Here is a 12,041-nt window from a genome sequence, read left to right as displayed (position 1 = left end):
TGGGTGAACCCTCTCAGCATGGTGGGGAAGGAAGGGGCCCAGGGACAGGTCCCCCAAGAGAACCCAGAGGCTGGGTCCTGCCTGCCACTCTCTAAGCCTTATTCTTCAGGGGAATGGCCAGCCCTGTGCGGCCCTCGGGCCAGCCTAGGGGGCCTGGCTGTTGCTGGTCTCATGCCCCGGTCTTCACCCTAGGGCTCTCTGAGGCTCGGAGAGGGCAAGGGGCCCCAGAGCCACACAGGGGCACAGGAGCTGGCACCACAACGCCTGAGCTCTTCGAGAGCCACATGACCACATCCTTGCCGAGCCAGGCGTGAGCCCTTGCATGGACAGGGCCCGTCCTCTCCACGCCCTGGGATCTCAGCAGCAGGAGCCAAGGCACCTGGACCCCCGCTGCCTGCCTGAGCTGCTTCCTCTCTCCTGCCTGGCATCCTTGCCAGCCCCACCTCTCTGCACAGGGCTTCAGAACAGTGAGCTCTGTTCTGCCCACATGACCTCTGCCCCAAGGAGCTCACAGCTCTGCTGCAGAGGAGACGGAGGGACAGAGGACTGACTGCTCTGCCGTTTGTACCCCAGGTGGGTGAAGAGCTTGCGGTGTTTCCTGAGCTGAGCAGGGAGAGGGAACATGCTGACCTTGGTGTGGTCTCTTGACCCCCCACCTTACTCCAGCAGAAACACCTCCTCGACCCCCTCCCCACGGCCCAGCCATCAGGCTGACAAGCACAGTGCGTGAAGGCTCTGTGGCCCGAGCCTGGTTTGAAAGCTCGCTCCACTCTAGTGCTGCGTTCAGCCCATGTTGCTTGACCTTGGGCAAGTTGCTTCACCTCCCTGTGCCTTGGGTCCTGTAGACACAGAGCAACCCCGGGAGACGCAGGTGGAGCCCCAGAGCAGCCAGCCCTCAGTTCTCAGCCAGATGCAGAGCATTTTCCGTGTGACTCTGGCTTTCCTCTCCTCTGGGGGCGGGGGCGCGCTAATAATATCCCCTGGATGGGGGCGTCTTGGAGCATGAGATGGGCCCAGGCACACATGCGCAAGTCCTGGGCCAGCCCACAGAAGCGCCGTTCACGAGCGCCTGGGGAAGCCTGGCGTTCGGAGCCTGGCATGTCCTCAGCTCACCTCGGCTGGGCTGGGCCTTGGCAAGGCCGCAGGCATCCGGATCCAGGGAAGTGAGTACAACCGCAGGCCAGACGGCCACCCTGGCAGTGGCCTGTGCTTAGTGCCATTGCGGGAATGGGCGTGGGAGGAAGCCTGGCTCCCCTCCCCCACGCTGTGCGTCACTGGACCAGCCGCCCACACCAGGCCCGGGTTCCCTTCTCTGAGCCCCAGGCACTAGCAGACGATTCTGGCATCTCCTCAAGCGTACCCAGAGCCCTGGCTGTGAGGACAACAGAGAAGGGGACAGGCGAGGCCCCCAAAGTGTACTGGGGTGGAAGCCACGCAGCTGAGCCAGCACTTCAGGGGCTGATGGGGGCGAGGCAGAGGTGGCCAGAGAAGGGCCAGCTTAGCTCTCAGAGGGGAGTCCGGGGACAGGCAGCAAGTCCTCTGGCTCGCAGTAGCGAGCCGGTGGTGGGGAGAGCCCGCAGGCAGAGGGCAAGCTGCAGGGCGTGGGCAGCGAAACAGCTGGAATGCTCATGGCTCAGCTTTGCTGGGAAGGCGCCAGTCAGGGCGGTGAGGACAGCAGGTAGACAGCGGGCAGGTGACCATGCGAGTTCCACCCAGGGAGCCCCGGGGGGTGGGGGGGTAGGCGGCTTCATGGTTTGGGCCGAGAGGAAAAGAAGTAGCTGAGAAAGACGCCCTGTGGCCACCCCAGGCCCCCGGCACAGGGATGCAGGCAGACTGTGCGCCCGTTTTACAGATGGGCCCCGAGGAAGAGCGACAAAGGCGAGATGACCCAGTGCCCAGGGCTCCACACGCCTCACCCACTGCCTGCCAGCGGAACCCGGGGGGCACACAGCCCGGGAGCAGGTGGCAACTGGGTCTGTTGCCACCCAACTCCCTCCAGCAGCTGCCACATGGGAGACCAGTGGACCCAAGGAGGGCTGGGGAGGCTTTGAGGATGAAGGAGGAAGAGGTAAGCCCCCTCCATGCAGGAGTCCACAAGGAGGCCTAGATTTAAAACACCAAGAAATGGCAAATCAAGCGTGGAATTCGGGAGGGGAATCCCAGAGGAAACCCCCAGGCTGGAGTCGGCAACTGGGGCGGCCTGGGGGGTGGGACAAGCAGAAGGAGGCTGCTTTTCCTCACCAGCGGAGACCACATGACCCAAAGCCAAGTGCGTATGTTGCTCAGAGAAAAACAGAAATGACACAAAAACATGGCTTTATATATTATTGATCAGGCTATGACCTCATCGCTCCAACGATTAGATGTTTCGGAAGTAATTCTCTTAAAGGTCATTTCAGAAAACAAGACGGGATAACGGTGAAATTGGAATATGAGCCAGATATTAGATAATGGCGCGCTAACATTTCCTGAATTTGATGATTGATGCATTAAGAGGTGCGGGTTTGGTCTCTGCCACAGAGCTTCTGTCTGAAACCGTGGGATTCCCTGAGTGCTTGGCGTGGTAGATGGCCTTTCTTATTCATAATAACCCACCTCAGCCACACCCCTGTGGGCGACACTTGGAGGGCAGGGCAAGGCAGCAGAGGAACCGACCTGGGATTAGAGGTTCCAATCCCCATTCTAGAACTTTCTGTAGGGACAGGTAAGGACCTGGCATCCAATCACTGATGGCCAATGATTTTATGATCTAATTGTGCCTGAACCTATCTGAACCTCCATAAAACCCTAAGTGAAGAGGTTCACGAAGCTTCTGATTTGGGGAAGCCGACACTACCCCCATAAACCTCACCAGCCTGGTGTGTTTGCAACCTGTAGGCGGCATCTGTTTGCTGAGAAGAGAAGTCTGGGTCCCTCCCGGGTGCTAGAAGCCACCACAGCCAAAGGACGGCTGCAGGACGGCTGGGACTGAGCAGCTTGAAGTCCGGCAGGACACGAAGGGCCACAGACTCGCTGGGTCAGTGTGTGGGAGAGGCAGCGCCAGCCACAGGCTGGCTGGACTCAAACAAGTGTCCCCTCTCTGGACCTGCTTCCTGCATCTAAACAGTCGCACCCAGGGCCTGGCACAGCCTGGTGTGAGCCTGCGAAGTGTGCCCCTAGCTAGCCCTGGCAGCTCACAGCAGGCAGTCTGCTTTCTCACCTATGGCATGGGGCTACGTCGGCGAGGCGAGTGCGGGAGCTCTAGGTGCATCACTGCTGCCCAGAAGGCTGCTGTCCCTTACGTACACGAGGTCTTTCCACATCTAGAAACCTGTGCAGCACCTGGGATCCTCAGGCCTCAGGAAGATTCAGGGGAGACCATGCCACAACACTTGTACCTGATGTGGATAGAAGAGCTTCCCGATGGTTTCTGAGCTGAGCAGGGAGAGGGGACATGCTGACCTTGGTGTGGCCTCTTGGGCAGACCAAGGCCCAGAGGTTACAGGTGAGCCCCCTGTGGGGGCGAGGTGCGGGGCAGGAGCAAAAAAAAGGGTGTGTGGACCAGGAGCCACAGTTACGCCTATGGGGAGCAGCTCTGTCCCAGGGGAAGAGAAGGGATGGGGACAGAACGTGGCCTCGAGACCCACCCTCCTTTCATGAAATTCTGTGGGCTGACCAACAGCACAATCAAACGCAGAACAGAAAATGGCAACAGAATAGAAAATGCCAGTGTCTAGTTTTAAGTGTGATTTTATGAACTACAAGATTATTAAGTGTGGCTCTGGGTTTCAGTCAGCCAGCTTGGAAGGATAATGAAAACCTCCTCAAAGTCTCCTCAAAGACTACCAAGGCTTGGGGCACATGGAAAATGACTGCCCCTGGGCAGAACTGCCAGCTGGGAAGTCAGGTCGGTTGTAGGAAAAGTGATAAGGATTTTTCATACCAAGTTTGGTTCAAATCCTGAACTAGGAGAATTTTTTTAATATTTGGTACAGTGGGGTTATAACTCTATGGCCTCAGTAATTTTAAAAAAGGAAACGAACCTATTTCCTGAGAACTCCAGCGACTGTAAACAAAAAGAAAGCGCAGGCTGTGAGGGTATGTGGGCTCTTGGGCTGCTTTCATTTTTAAAAGCTACGTAGTTGAGAATACAGAAGAATGTTCTCTTCTGTGGCCTAGAAGTTCAGCCATGTGGAAATGTGAAATGCAGCTGTTTATAGCAAGGTGGACGGAGCTTGAGGAAAACTGTGTCAAGAAAAGCAAATGAGAACAACAAAGACTAGAGACAGTTCTCACTGCACACCTTCTGGGTGCTCCAGAGGAGATCGAGAAGAGGATCAAAGCTGACAGGCTAAGCCCTGCCTGCAAAGAGCAGCATATTGTTCGTTGTGCCTTCTCTGTGCTGAGCCGATGTAAGGCTGGGGGGCGGGAAGGGGTGTGGGGCGGGGGGCAGCAGGCAGATGAGTCATCACAAAGGGAGCAGTGGGCCCCTGTGGGAATGTGGCCCTGTGGTGGAGGATGGGGGGCTCTCGGGGAAGGGGTACGGAGGGCTCCATGGGCAGCCAAGAGCAGAGAACGGAGGTAGAAAGGGTTGTAAGAGGCCTCCCTGGTGGCACAGGGGTGAAGATGCAGCACTGTGAAGCTGTCCGCAGCCACTGCAGCGTGAATTTGATCTGTGGCCAGGGAGTGACCCCCAGGGCGCAGAAGACCTCTCCTGTCTCCCGGCTGCTCCCCTCAGCAGTGTACTTCGTCAGTCTGCCTGTTCTGCTCCCCACTCTGTCTCTGGTGATTCCTCTCATCACCCACACCTCTGGCCTACACCCCAGTTTATATGCATAAACAAATAAATCTTTAAGAGAAAAATAAAAAACAAAGGAAGAAAAGAGAGGGGTGTCGGGTGAGGAGGGGTCTCAGCAAGTCCTGAGGAAAACAGCATCCAAGCAAAGTCCTGGAAGGGCTCAAGCACCCCTACCCAGCAGAAGAAGCCATCTTGCCGCACCCTTCTCTAGGCCGGCCTGGGGCACTGGCCTGGGGCGCCGGCCTGGAGCGCCGGCCTGGTCCAAGGGTGGGCGGGATGCTCCCACCTTGAGGAAGAAAACACACTTCATCCCAAAGGAAGGCGCCCTCCAGCAGGTCCTGGGGCAGACACCAGGGTGTGCTCCAGGGCAGCAGAGGGACCAGACTGCCTTCCCTGTGAGGGACGTAATTGTAACCCCACTCCCCAGCTGCCCCCAAATACCTGTGTTGAACTGTAAATCCCAAAGGGGACTTCAGGCTTCCCTGCTACCTGACTACCTGAAAGAATGTCCCTGTATAGTGGGATTTGGTAAATTAATTCAGGGGTCTGGAAACACTATGACCATTCATTTATATACAACTAATTTTGAGCATTTACATACTAGGGAGGCGATTTAATGTTAAATGAGGGGCCCTAATGAGACGGGATGGGCATCTCTACAAGGAGAATCACCAGAGGGCACTCCCTGCACGCACGCGCAGAGTAGACAGCCGCGTGAGGACCACGCCAGCGGCCCTCCCCAGGGCAGGAAGGCGGCTCCAGCAGCCCTGCCTGCACCGGGACCCTGGACTTCTAACCTCGGCAATTAGAGAAAATGCATTTGCACTGTTTAAGCCACCAAGCTGTGGCATCTGTGACAGCAGGTTACGGCAACCAGGACACGTTGGCAGGAAGAGCTGGGGGAGGCGGGGGTCAAGGTGCGAGGAGAGTGCCACGTCATTTGCAGGCCGCGTGGGAAATGAAAATGCCAGATTCTGTCTTCAACATTACGAGAGCCTCAGGACAGCAGCCGCAGTTCGTGAAACTGTGCATTGGGCAGGGTGCCAGGCACAGCCGTACCCCCACAAAGAGGCGCTCGGAATGCAATCCCGGAAGTAGCTCCGGGGTCGTGGGCGCCCATGCCGCCGGCTGGGGGTTCTCATGTGGGCTGCGCAGGGCCCAGCAGCAGCAGGCAAAAGCGGCTGGCGGTGACTGGAGCCGCAGAGGCGATACAGCAAGCACCGGGGGAGAGACGTTAACTCCACTGCAAGGAGGAGGGGGAGGCTAGAGCAAGCGGAGGGGCCTTTTGTGCCATCGACAACCTCGCCATCTCCCTCCAGGGCCGGCCTTGGAGGCAGCCATGTTTGTGCCACGTGACCACACTCTGGCCACCTTGGATTGGAGCAGGGCTGATCACCTGACCCGTGTCAGCCAATCAGATCTCTCTTCTGAGAATGTGCCTCAGGGTGGGATTCTAGGAAAGGATGTTAACTGTGGGTGAGGCATCTGCCCCCTCCCAGCACAGGGGAGCTTATTAGGGCCATCACCGTCTCTGTGTCCCTGATCCTTGTCTTTTATGGACAGCTGGCTGCACTGCTGCCCCGGGGTGCCTTGAAACGCTGGGGCTTTGGGACAAAGCTCCCTTGCTTGAGCTAGCTGAAGTGTGTTTCTAGTACCTGCTGTGAGTTGGAAAAGCCCTCACAGAGGAGCAGGAGGCATGAACTGCACCCTGAAGGATGAGCAAGAGAATGGATGAGAAGGTAGAAGAGGGAAGTCCTTGGTAGGGTGGAGGGAGCCTGGACTGTGGGGGAGGTTGGGGTCAAGACCCTGAGGGTGGAGAGGCAGGGCAGGCCTAACAGAAGGAGGCGACCAGGCAGTGTGGAACTGCTCTGTGGAAGGAACCACCCCGAGGGGCTGGCACAAAGACCAGGGAGTCAGTTCACTTGTTTCCCCAAGGGAGACTGAGGAAGGCCAGCGCCTATGCTGGGTCTGAGGGCTGAGGGCCTCCCAGGGCTCCATCACCTACCAGCTGGTCCCACAACCCCAGAGCCACCCCACCATGGGGTCACCGCTGCGTGGGATGCTCTGCGGAGCTCTCTGAAGGAGCTCCTTTCCGACTCCTTCGGTTTGCTATTTTTACACAGAGAGCTCTCGGTTCCTGAGTGGGAGGGGAGCAGGCAGAGAGGGAGTGGGAGAAAGAAACTCCGTTCTGTATTGAAAGATCAGCTCTGGGTGGAAGGACTGCTCTTCCTTTCTGAGGGGGCGCTTCCTCCCTGGCCCTGAGAAAGCCCTTCGATTTCATGTTCTCCTCTCTCATTCCTTTTATTCATCCGTTTATTGCACAACTCAGTCGTTATTGTGACTTGTGACTCCTTCGTGTGAATCCTGCCTCTGCCACCTGCTCGTGTTTGCTCTCGGCCACACTTCTTTTCCTGGGTGGGAAATGATTGGATTTATGCTCTCACCGGGTGAGAAACCACACTTAAGCACAAACGGTAGGGACAGCGAGTGTGGAAAATCAGGTCTCATTTATAATCTGCTATAAGCCGCTCCTTTTAACATAACTCATCACCCCAGCTGTATTGAGTCATAAGTGACCTAGCAGGTGGTGTAAACTTAAGGTGGACAGCTGTTGCTTTGATACACCTGTAACATGACCCAGAGCTCAGCCAGCACCTCCATGCGTCACACAGCCGCGCTCCTCTGGCGGTGAATATGCCCCCAAGCCTTTTGCGCGTACGACAGGCCTGCTGACCACAGTCACGGCTGTCCAGGAGCACGCCCGCTGCTCATAACTGGAAGAGCGTCTTTGCACCCCGTCAGATCCAGGTGCACAGGGAGCCCTCAGATCACTCTCCGGCCTGGGCCTGCGCAGTACTCATCACGGCAGACACCAGGCCAAGGCTGGCGATGCCACGGAAGGAGCTGAGTGTGACCGAGAGGTGACTGGGGCAGCCTAGGAAAAGGGGCGTGGGGTTGGAGTGGGGTGCAGACAGAGGGTCTGCTGCTAATTCACAGCATGACTCTGTTTCGGCTCTTTGAGTTTCCCTATCTGCCCTGGCGCATGGCAAAGAGTAACGCGATGACAGTGATGTGCGTGCAGCCAGCCTGTTTGGGTGCTGTGACTGCGAGCCCCGCACCTCCCTCACCCCCCAGGACACAGGCTCCTGGGCGGGACCCCAGGAGATGGACCTGCTCCCGCTGTGATCTCCTCCTCCAGCTAGCTTGGGGGCCAAGATGCCCCTCCAGCCCTCCCACCTACACTGTGCCGCTGGAGGTTCTGCCTCTGGAGTCAAGGGTGTCAGCTATGGATATCCTGGAAGTCACGTGCACACCCATTCAGCCTTTCCCAAGACACCCACAACACTTCAGACTCCCCACCCACCCCACCCCCGAATTCCGAATTCCAGGGCTGCCCCAGAGGAACCTTCTAGAAAGTTCTCTGTGCTCAGTCTGTCACTCCGTCCCCCTGCGTAAACTGGGATCATCTGCCCCAGTCCACTAGTGGTTGTGAGGATTTCACAGGGTACTGGTGAGGTGCTTCCCACAACGTCCAGTCCCAAGTTAGAAGATTCTAGGTCTCTATTATGACTTCAGCTTCGAAGAAGGTCTGGAATGGGGAATAGCTGCGGCTGCCTCCGGTTTGCTGAAAGGGTGCTGTGTGCCAGGCTCCGCCTCCTGTCCTCCCCCAGCCTTGAGAGGCCAGGGCCACCGCCTGGCCAGATGAGGGCTCTGAGCCCAGAGCAGGGGGCCCCTTGCTGGAGGTCGCAGCTGCCTGACCTCAGACTGCAGGGAGCATCAGGCTGAGTCTCTGAAAACAAGAGCAGGGGTGCAGGTGGCCAAGGCCTCCTGCGGCAGGTCCTGCCTGAGCACTACAGAGCCGCCCGCAGGCTCTCTGGCCCCGAGAACCGCACTCCTGGCCTGCCTCCGGCTCCCTCTGTGCCTTGGCTTCCTGAGCTCCACAGGTAACGCCCCCATGAGCCTAAACGGAACATCTTTGGGGCCAGACCTCAGGACGACGCCTCCTCTGAGGTACCCAAGCTTTTCAGGGTAGGTCACAGTTGTCTCAGAGGCTGAAAAATGAGCAGAGACCTGCGGGGAGACAGTGAAACAGGCCCCTTGGGGTCGGTGAACGAAGGCATGAACATGGCCGCCAGGACAGGTGGAGAAGAGGGCTGGGAGTGGGTGACGCAGGTGACCAGTTACTGTGGGACTTCACCACAGGCTCAAGGGACATGACACAGGCCGTGGCCTTCACCGGCGGGCCCTGCAGCCACCACTGGTTATTTGGGATCTTCCTATCCAGGGAGGGTCCCAGGGTCCAGCAAGAGAGACTATGGCCAGTGGTTCCAGGATCCATGTCACTCTCTGGAGGCTGGAAGTAGCCCGCCTGGTAGAGGTGTGCCCCCTCAGTAGGTCCTTGGCTTTTAATTCCAAATGTCTGAGAACCTCCATCCGCATCAGTTCCCTGGCTCCCCTGCTGTGGGGATCCAGCTAGCACTGCGCCCCTCTCTCAACCCCCCTCTGGGGTCCAGCTTCCTGCTACCTCCCGCTAGTGCTGTATCCGCCGTTCCTTCATTTACTCACACACACATGTCCTGAGCACCTGAGCGTCCCAGGCACTGTCTCGGACGCACTCCAAGGAAGAAGCGAGGTTCGATCCGCCAAAGTGCAGATATCCAAAAGCAAACCGAATCATAGATGCAGAATGGAACTCGCCAGAGGGAAGGGGCCCCAGGAGTGGGCGTCAGGGGTGAAGACGTCCAGAGGTACAAACTCCCAGTTATAAAGTAGCTCAGAAATGCACAGCGTGGTGCAGAGCATTTCGATGCCAGGTTGCCTGGATTCAAATCTTGGCGGACAAGTTAACGAGCCGGTCTGAGCGCCTGTTGCCTCCAGCTCAAAAAGGAGATTGAGTTTGCGGCTGCTGCACCTTCCCTCCGTGTGGGAGAGTGCCGGGCGCTAGTCGGTGTGCTGCAAGCTGACCGTTATCAGTCTATTCAGGGACGCAGAAAACTAACTGAATAAAATCATCACAGATGATGGCTACTGTTTTAAAGGAAATAAAGTGCGCTGTGGGGGGGTCTCTGGGTGAGCAGTCTCTCTGAAGAGGTGACTCTTCTGGTGATAAACGGGAGGGGGCCCTCGAGTTCCATCCCTCTGGCCCACATGGCGCAGAGACCTCTCCCGTGCCCCCTCAGCAGTGGACTTCCTCCTTCTGCTCCCCACTCTCTCCGGTGAAGCCTCTCACCCCCTGCACCTCTGGCCCGTCCCAGCTCTGTATGTATAAATATATAAATCTTAAAAAAAAGATGGAGGAAACAATCTTTTTTCCCCAAAAAACGTTTACAGCAACTTTATTCTTTCCCTTGTAATAGAGGTAACAGTGGCTTATACCTTGAGATTGGGCCAAGCGCTTTCCAGGCGGCGGGACCAGCAAGGGGCATTCCCTGGAGCGGAAAATGGCTTGGCAACTGTTGGCAACAGAAGGCCCAGGAGGCTGGAGGGAGACAGGAGTGAGGGAGGGGGCGGCGGACAGGTCAGCAGGGCCAGGTGGCCGCAGAGGGAGGCTTTTGTTTCCAGTGCTGTGCACAGCCCCGGGGGTGGGGTTTTAAGTTGTATTAGGCGAATCACACACAGAAAGGCGTACACACCCTGGTGCACAACGCCAAGAATTCTCAGAGTGGACACACGGGCTGAGATCAGAAACTGACCGTGAGCAGCTCCCAGCACCGCCAGACCGCTGCCTGTCACCCCCCACCCTCCAGGGTAACCTGCGTCCTCACTGCTAGCAGTGTCCAAGTAGTGGGGAGAAAGTCATGTCGCCTGTTTTTTAAACTGTCAACAGGCACGCGGCACTGGGGCGTGCGTGCTGGCCGCGGTCTGTCACGGGAATTCGCCCGCGCGGGGCAGGTGGAGCCGCCTCTTCCCCTCGCTGCCCTGTGCCACCTCGCCGCCCCTGGGCACCTGGCGCCCCCGCCCCAGTCTTGGCACACACGCGGGGTTCTGCCCGCAGAGGGCCTTACTTGCAGTGGACACGGAGGGTCTTACTTGCAGCCGTTCTTTCACTGTGGCACCTGCAGCAGCCGGGCGAGCCTCACCCTCACCTGTGGATGCAGCCAGAAGCCCCCATCTCAGCATGCCTGTCAGGGCGAACCCGGCACTGGCTCCCAAGGGGGCGCCGCACTCCTAAGGCCTCAGTGTGCTCACATGGAAAACGGGCTCAGTCATAGCAGAGCTGCAAAGCCTAAGCTAAGTGGGGAGCGGCAGAGAAAGCCTGTGGGCCCTGCCCAGCTCCACCCTCAGGGGCATAATCAACACTAGTTCTCCTTTTTTCTTTCAGGTTCAGAAAAATGAAGGGAAACAAGGGTGTCCCCTGGGGTGAGAGTGAGGCTGCCTCCCTGGCTCCCCGGGGCCCACCCGGAGGCCCCTCTCCCTGAAACCAACAGACCCAACCCCTGCCCAGAGACCGTCTCCGCAGGTTGCTGTCAGAGCCGAATGCCCTGGACAGGGTCCAGGGGGCCCTGCCGCTTTTACACACTTGCTTTCCCCCCACCACACCCCAGATCCTCGGGGACCCTCGGGGACCCTCCGGGACCCTCCGGGAAGCATCCCAGGTGCCCACCCAGCCCGTGCCCCTGTTTGCTGTGCCCGCAGCACTGGCACCTGCCCCCCCTCCCCAGCGCCACCTAATGCCAGCGAGCCTCCTGCCAGACTGCGCGGGCTGGGGGGACCTCTCCCCCTGTTCCCGGAAGATGGAAGCTCGCCCACACTTGGCCCTGAGCCTGGAGTCGAGCGGGGGCGTCCTAAATATCTCCTGAATGATTCATTCACTGCTCTGGGAGGGAAGCACGACCCCTCCGTGACCAGCAGCAGACGCTCTCTGTGCCGGCCCTGGGCTCGGGCTTGGCTCTGCCCTTTGACCCCGTGACCTTGGGACGGTCGTGTCCCCTCTCCGAGTCAGTTTCTTCGGTAAATGAACGGCGTGACCCAGTAGGTGCTGAGAGGCGTCAGCGCGATGCTGTGGCTGGCACCAGGCCAGGCTGGCGGGAGGGGTGACACCCTCGGAGCAGGGAGCCTCCCGCGCGCCTGCTTCTCCGCGAGATGCGCAGTATCTGCGTCGGGCGGTTTTACAGAAACAGAAACCGAGGCCCCCGAGGGAACGGAATACCCGGGGGCGGGGCGGTGGGGTACCGCGGGGCCTGGCGACCGTGCGTGCCGGGCTCCGTCGGCCTCGGAGCTGCGGGCGCACCCCGGCTCCACCCTGGTCCTCCGGCCTGGCAGC

The sequence above is a fragment of the Condylura cristata genome, unplaced genomic scaffold, assembly GCF_000260355.1.
Source record: "Condylura cristata isolate star-nosed mole 26May11 unplaced genomic scaffold, ConCri1.0 scaffold00015, whole genome shotgun sequence".
NCBI lineage: Eukaryota > Metazoa > Chordata > Mammalia > Eulipotyphla > Talpidae > Condylura > Condylura cristata.
This window is presented reverse-complemented; position numbering follows the sequence as displayed.